Below are 8,172 nucleotides of genomic sequence, written 5' to 3'. Positions count from 1 at the left end.
CTGACAAGTCCATGCGCCAAGTCCAGCCTCCTCTTTCAAAGCGGACATGGCCACGTCATTGCCATAGACTTGCCGATATTAGCGATATCGGCACGCATGAGTTCATTATTCGTGCGGACGAAACTCGCACTAAATGCACATAATGTACTCACAAGACAAAGAACAAAACGCGCTCTACTTGCTGCGTCGGCAACCATGTACCGCACTGTGACAGCAGCAGCCACTTATTGGTCGACCTGCTCTCACCTCGCAGCAAACTCGTTCCAGCGCGTTCTGTAATTCATGAAAACACTACATTTTGAGTGTCACTTTGCAACGCGGCTGGCGGTGGTCCGTGGAGTTTTTATTATGTTTTTATTGATTACGTTTATTATATTTATGAGACCTACCGTAAAAATTCTGACCTCCAACTTGCTTGCGTTTTCTGCGCTGAAACGTGTTTCCTGCAAAATTTATTTCGCGTAATGATCGCACCCCTAACTTTGCATCATATTTTTGGGAAAAAAAGTGCGATCATTACGCGAGTAAATACGGTAGTTAAATCGTTGTTTTTCTGCGGTTCGGCAATGAAGATGCGTATATGCGACGCCGAACACAGAGGACTGCGGACGGACGTTGCGCGGTGGTCCACGCGGCATTGCGTGAATTCAGATTTAGGGTGACCATGCAGCTTCCTAACTTTCACCGTCACGCTGAGATCGGCTCAAAGGTTGCAGCAAGGAAGGTTTTGCATATACCGCTTCGGGGTCACCCAACTGGACGTTCTCCTCTTGAATCCTGCGTCCACGCCCTACTTTCTGTATCGCGGATTAGGAAATATTTTTGTTGGCACAAATGCATGTCACATAAGTTCTTCGTCTGTTCCCTCTAACCGCCAACGAAATAGATTTTGTCCTCTTTCGCAGTCGCATCGGTTCTCTCGTAACAAGACAGAGACCAGGTGCTGATTTCCACAGGCTGCGTAGAAGCACGGTGAAAATAACCGTTCTAATCATCCCGCTATCTAGGTTTCTGCTTGGTCGCTGCTTGTCATAAGCGTGCTTCTACGCAGCCTGTGGAAATCAGCACCTGGTCTCCGTCTTGTTACAACGAGAGAACCGATGCGACTGCGAAAGAGGACAAAATCTATTTCGTTGGCGGTTAGAGGGAACAGACGAAGAACTTATGTGACATGCATTTGTGCCAACAAAAATATTTCCTAATCCGCGATACAGAAAGTAGGGCGTGGACGCAGGATTCAAAGAGGAGAACGTCCAGTTGGGTGACCCCGAAGCGGTATATGCAAAACCTTCCTTTCTGCAACCTTTGAGCCGATCTCAGCGTGACGGTGAAAGTTAGGAAGCTGCATGGTCACCCTAAATCTGAATTCACGCAATGCCGCGTGGACCACCGCGCAACGTCCGTCCGCAGTCCTCTGTGTCCGTCCGCCAGCCAACAAAAACAAAAATGAGACAATCATATATGATTGTCTCATTTTTGTTTTTGTTGGCTTCTTTTTCTGGTAGTCATGTTACAAATGTCTTTCTCTGTTGATTTCTCCTCTCTGGCCTCTCCACGTAAGCATTTTATCTCTGTGCGATGCCGCCTGCCTCTCTCACTTACGAGCATGCCGCCTGCTTTGTAAGTGATGCATTAATCAGCCGCGAAGTCACTAATCCGATGAATTATTTATAATCAAAGCGCCGCTGTACATCGCGCAAAGCATTTGCGCATGTTGTTGTCATTATGTCTACCTTTTTGAAGCGTTGATAATTAGATGGCGATTCAATATGTCGTGCCCATTAAAGTTTCGCTGTTCAAGACGCGTTAATGAGTGCTTGCGCCTTTATAGTGCAACTTTCAGTTTTAATGTAATAGAATATGTAGAGACGTTTGAACTCGTGGCGGCCGATTAGAAGAAGACTTTCTAGCCCGCGCCTTTTTTTTTTTTTTAGTTTGTTAGGCTTGTGCCAAGCACTTGCTACATGTGGTGTGCGATCGGAAGGTGTGTGCACGTGACCTACCGGTAGCTCTGCCAAAGTGTCCACGGTGGGGGTTTCAGTCAGAGGTCACCAATTGACCTGTTTTCGGCAGTTCCCCGATAAAGCACGTTGTTGAGATTTCTTGTGCCTTTAAGGCGAAGGACTCAGTTGTTAAACCGGTAGTGGCGTAACAACGGAATAAAAATACACAAAATAAAACCAGCCAAGGAGAAGTGTCATTTCGGGGAAGCGGTGGACTTAAGTGTCGCCAATTTGCTTGTTGAAACGATTCAGTAATTATTAATTAATGCCAAAGGACGAAAAAACGGAAGCAGAGAAAGAAACGCCGACAGAATGAAGAAGTAAAAAAAGCTTGCCTAAGTCAATCCCGCCAAAGGAAAAGAAGCGAAAATGACGGAAAAAGGAAAAAAAAATTGGCCGCGTATCTGCTACTTTCGTTGCAAATGTCGTCAAAAGACGATAGTCTTTATCGGCTTTTGCGAAGTAAATGCCTCCCTTCGCTTTCCCGCTCACATCTCATGTTGTTTCTCTTGCGTGGCGCTCCTCCCAAGGTAAAGACGCCAAAGGTTTGCTTAAATCATTTTAAATTTCCCGCGTTCCACTGCTCCAAACCGGCCGTGTCTCGATGCGAACGCTGCCGTACGCCGAAGACGCGCGTTAATCGAGGCGCCCTACTTCAGCGTTTATAGAACCGCGTTTCCCTACTCCACGTGCGTTGCAAGCAGAACGTGAAACCTATCTAGTGGAACCTTGCGTAACTGTTGCCGGTTGATTTCTTAAAATGGCGCCAGAAGCTATAGTGGCGCGGGCGACAGCAGGCGACGGCGGAGTGAATTTTTTTTCTGCAGTTGATGAAGTATTTAATATCGCAAAAGTCAAGCATGTTTGATTTTTTATAAAGGAACACTGCAAATATCACTTCTGTATTGATTGGTTGTCTCATATTTGCGTAATGTCTTGTTCTTCTTCAACAATGTTGACAAGTATGAACCTTACACCGGACATAAACGGGTAGATTTAGCTGTGACTATATAAGACTATTGCGGAGGCATAGTTTTGCTTTGGCCGGTTGGCTGAATCGAGTCACAGACAGACAGACGAACAGACATACAGACAGACCAAAATTTCTGGGTTTAAGTAGCCCAAGAAAGACTATCGTCTTTAAAAAACGCACTTCATCAGTAAGAAAGACTGGCAAGTATCGACAGGCATACGCAGCAAAGCACATAGGCAGACACAAGTGGCCCTAGGAATTTCGCTGCGCAGGCGCGACCGCTTTGACCTCCATTGGCGCGTGCATTTTCTCCTCCCAGCATTCACAACGTTTTCCTCCTCTTCACCACCAAATGGCCTCCTCCTTCGGGGCTGTCTCCGGGCTCGCCGCCTCGGACATCATCTCGCCAATTTCACGGATGGGCCACTAGCGCTTCGCGTAAATATAAGAGCAGTGCTATACCGTGATTGTGGCGGTAGCGCGACAGTAACTGGGCGCACGCCAGCTGCAGCACCATCCGACAGCAGCGAGCGCTCATCCAAATGAGGCAGAAGAGGGTGGGGGAACAAACAGGGAAGGGAAGAGTCAACCGGAAGAAAGAGAGAACGCATTCTGTTGTCGCAAAGATTCACCCCGAAAGAGTCCCCGTGACCCGACGCGGTGGTGATAAGAACACTAAACAATGAGAAATATAACCAGTGCGTCCACCTTGACAACGAAGTTGCGCAGGCTTGAGCTACAGTTACGGACATTGCAGCTACGTTTGAATACCCTTCCTGTTCATCTGGAAATGTGCAACCATTGAAAGTGGTGCACGGCTGCGGCGGATTTTTTTGCACTCTTTCCGCGTTCATTTTTGTTTTTTCCTCGCATATTAGACCTGTTCGGCTGATGCTTCCGGATATAGTATTGTGAATGTTTCACACTGTCCCTCTTGCCAGAACGGATAAGGGGTGACAGAAGCTGGCCCACTGATTTTGGAAGGAGTTGCGCACCCTCATCTCCCTTGTGTATCTGTCTTGGCCAGAATTTTTGCCTCGTAACATTTAGCACTTTTGTGTTTGTTCTTCAATATTTGTAATGTATAATTCTGTCGCCGTTAGGTGACGATGTTATCAATCCGCATCGGAACCACCTAAATATTGCCCTGGGAAAGGAATTTCGTATTTCACCTGTTCGCCCTTTGGCCGATGATTCTATGTTCTATCTGAAAATTAGGAGTGAGCAGAACACCTGACGCCATTGGCGTGTATTCAAGGGTGATGTAGAATGGGGAAAACATCCTTGAATTCTAAGAAGCGTGCTCACCTCTGTCTTTCAAAGAAGAAAATGAATATCGAATTTACATACTGTATAAATGCTGTTCCAGTTGCCACAACACTTACAAATCCTTTGGTGTTCTATTTCCCTGGGACTGTTCACGAAAGGCACACGTGGATTACGTTGCCGCCAAAGCTGAAAAAGTGTCAATATTTACACAGCGTAATTTGATATAATAACATCAGCGACTGAAAAACATGCACGCATCTCACGTGCGTCCGTTCAGTCTTATAATACGCCTGCGCACACTGGGATCCTGCGCACGTAACTACAAGAGCAGGTTAGACAAAATGCAGAACACGGCGCAAGGTTCGCCCTGGGAAGGTACCGATGGCGCGCGAGAGTACTACTGCTATGAAAAAAGAATTAATTAGCAGTCTGGTTTCATGGCTTCAGAGAAAACTGAAATTAGAGCTTTTACATTCGATAAAAAAACAGTAAAACTGGAATTAAAAGGTATACCTACATGCAGACACCGTATTATGTGTCATATCAAATTTATGATTCTTTCAAACTTCGGTACCACCGTGCACTCTTAATCTGGTTCCATATAAGTTCCAGTTAAAAAGGCTGATCCATATATTTTATGTGGATCCGAACGAAAGAATAACTGGAACGAGGCATATAGGTGGATCTTATCTGGAACCGTAAGCTTGTTTTCTTTATGTTAGTGGTTTTTAACTGGAACCGAAGAAATGGGGTCATGGGGTGTCGGCGGTTCCGGTTACTGTTCCACTTATGTCCCAGTAAATGGTTGGGGAGAGTGCGTTTGTATATTTTTTGCTCGTGTCTTGTTCCACATAACTCGGGCACGGCAGTGAAGTATGCACTCTTTCATGCATCAACTGGAACAATGAACCGCATATATATTAGGTGCTTCTTGACCCAAGATGCACGTGCGCGTTTAATATACACGTGCACACCGCACATAAAATTTAATTAACTTCGCCGACATCTATGAAACTGCCTTGCAGCAGTTAACTTTCATAATACGGCTAAGCTGCAGTTTTAGTGATGTGCTTTGACAGAAAACGAAATCCCACTTTTTTGTCAACGCCGTACAAAACATTAAAAATGTCTCGAGAAAGATATCTTAGGGAAAAGACGAAATTGCAGGAACCCATTCTCTGGTGTTCTGCGGCACTCAAACCGCTTTCGTGACCACCGTATTTTTCTAATTTGAGGCGTGAAGTACAAAATCACCAGTGACTTGAATTTGAGAAGGACTAAACGTCTTCCCTTTCTCAATCTGCGTTCCGGCGAAGCCAGAACTGCTATAGTGCTGAAGAATTCGTGGTGCTTTTGTAAGCACCTTCATAACGAAATACTTGTTGAGGCCATTACATTTTATGCATTTGGTTTACAAAGCTTCGCAGAAACGGCAGTTTTTGTTCAACACTCAGTCATCATCTCGCTGTGGTGTAGTACGCGCTCAATGGTACTTAGTCCACGTTACTTATGTTGTGATGGGGTACATACATAATGGTAACCGACTGCGTCACATTTTACACCACGCACATCATGCTACGAATGCAGTTATATGCTTAAAAGTTAGTTTTTGTATTTTGTCTCGTCCCGGCTAGTAATTTTCACAAGCAAAAACGAAAGCCTCTTTGCAGGAGGAGAATGACACAAAACCCGGAGAACTAAATCTACCCCGCGGCATCTGCCTTTCATTCTATATATTTATACTGAAATGGCATTCTTATTTCAAATTATGCATTGCGGTATCGCGAAACTTCGCAGTGTTACCCTAATGTTGTTACTGGCCGTAGTAATTCAAGTTCACCGAATGACCTGCCTTCTCCTGCTGGTCCCCCCGTTGCTCTTTTCCTGCACTATTGGTGTTCATGAAGAAAAACTTTTGGAAAACGGGCAGATGTATTATTACTCGCTAATTAGCGAGTAATCACACTGGATTCACTATGCGGAAGTAGTTTTCTATAACGTGGGTATCAAAGAGCGTCGCAGTATATATTATTGGTATTGGAAAGATTTGTTGTCAAGAGAACGCAGTCAATAAAGAAGCGTCGTTTTGTTTTCACTGCAAAGAACGAAATAAAGCTGTCATCAAAGTTTATGCACACATACCGCACGCGCTCACGGCCCGCGGAGAGAAACAACTTTAGTTCAACTAACGTGTTAAATTGGCTAATATCTGAGCTCTTTGTTCCAGCCTCAGAGCCGCGTAGACGTCCGCTTAGAGGCCTACTCCCATTTTCCAAAGCAAATATAAGCGATCAAGGGTGCCGAGCTTGTGATCTCTTCCGCGGACTGGTCACTGGCCACGGCGTGCATCGCGAAAGGCACGGAGGAAGAAAAAGTTGTCCGAAACGATTACGAAACGACCGCCACTTCAGTGCTGCATGCCGTGCGCATGCGTTGGCAGCATGGAGGAAAGAATACAAGGCAGCGCCGCTTGCGTTGATGCATGGTATAGTGAGACGGCAACGGGTACAACGACGATGAGGGAAAAACGGCACTGCGTGAACACTTTTAACGACAGCAGCGCCCCTACCTCTCAACGATTACGCAAGCTAGTTTTTGTTCGTCCGCATGCAGCGCCACCAGTGGCCTTCTCTAGCGGTTTTCTCGATTGCTCGCGTTATGCGCCTGATGTACTAAATGAACTGTCGGTCAGACTGGCGGGAACGGTTACCAGTTTGGTTGTGGCGTGAAACTGCGGATTTCTTCATGTCCTTGGGCTGTATTTACTGTTCGACGAAGTGAAGTTTTGCCGGGAGGCGCAAAAAAAGGTCAGTGCTGCTTATTTATGTTCTGGTAACGGTTGTTGTTCTTTGACTTGTTCATCACTGCGTCCGATAAACGTGCCGCTCCGCTGCCTGTTCGATGCGAGAAACGTTTGCGGCCGTTATTTAAGCTATTTTATTTTTTTGTTTGTGGGTCGGAGTCGGTTTGACATTTCTGACTGCGTACGTTCGCGCATTTGTCGAGTCTGCATGTCCCCTTATGGTGTGGTGTTGCTTAGTTGTATATTGACGGTTGCTGTACCTGTCAGCGGTACTGAATCTTCTCGGGTTAGTCGCACGCTATTGTCTCACGCGCACACAATGCACAACATGTTTGTCGGAGCGTCTGTCTTTAGACTTATCGGTATTTTCAAACTTCCGTGTTAATTGCGTTGTGTTGGTCTTCTGAGAGCAATAAATTTACTGTGCTAATCTCGCTATTCCGCCTAATGTTGATGTGCGTTCAAGGCGTTGGCGGCAGCACTGCTTACGTTTATCTGTGCTGTGTGTGTAGTTGTTCCTTGTTTCTTCCAATGCCTTCGATGAATTCAGATGGTCTATATACACTAGTCAACGTTAGTTGGCTCCCTTACGTGTAGTGAAATGCAACGGAAAGTGGTTGTCTGAGCAGTAGCGTAGTAACAAAACGTTCCTTTTTTGGAGGGGAAGGCAGGTGGAAACAAGCAGAAAGTGTGGTGCCGTTTCTCTGCTGTCAATGTCAGTGGTAACCGGAGACCTCAGAATAATTACCCATAAAACTCACGTGTGGATTATTCGAAGTTTTAACGTCACAAAGTAAGTTTAAAAATAATCCATTCCTGCCATTTTATGCTATCAATGTCAGTGGCAGCTCAATAGTTGGAATAATTTTCAAAACCCTCGGGTGCAAAGTTGTTGCATCATGATGTGCACCAAACATTAATTCATTTCTGTTCTCCTTTGAACGTAGAAATTATAATGCAAAAGCAGATTGCTACATTCTGTATTCATACTCTATGACCTGTTCAGAAAGAGTATATGGTTGACTGTGGAGACATTTGGCCCTCCACTGATAGGTTGTGACAAATGTTTTTGTTCCTCTGCAAAAAAAAAAATGAAAACAAATTATTTCCTTTCTTTACATGCT

The sequence above is a fragment of the Haemaphysalis longicornis genome, unplaced genomic scaffold (genome assembly GCF_048455015.1).
Source record: "Haemaphysalis longicornis isolate Haplotype H1 unplaced genomic scaffold, Haemaphysalis longicornis Haplotype H1 scaffold_12, whole genome shotgun sequence".
NCBI lineage: Eukaryota > Metazoa > Arthropoda > Arachnida > Ixodida > Ixodidae > Haemaphysalis > Haemaphysalis longicornis.
This window is presented reverse-complemented; position numbering follows the sequence as displayed.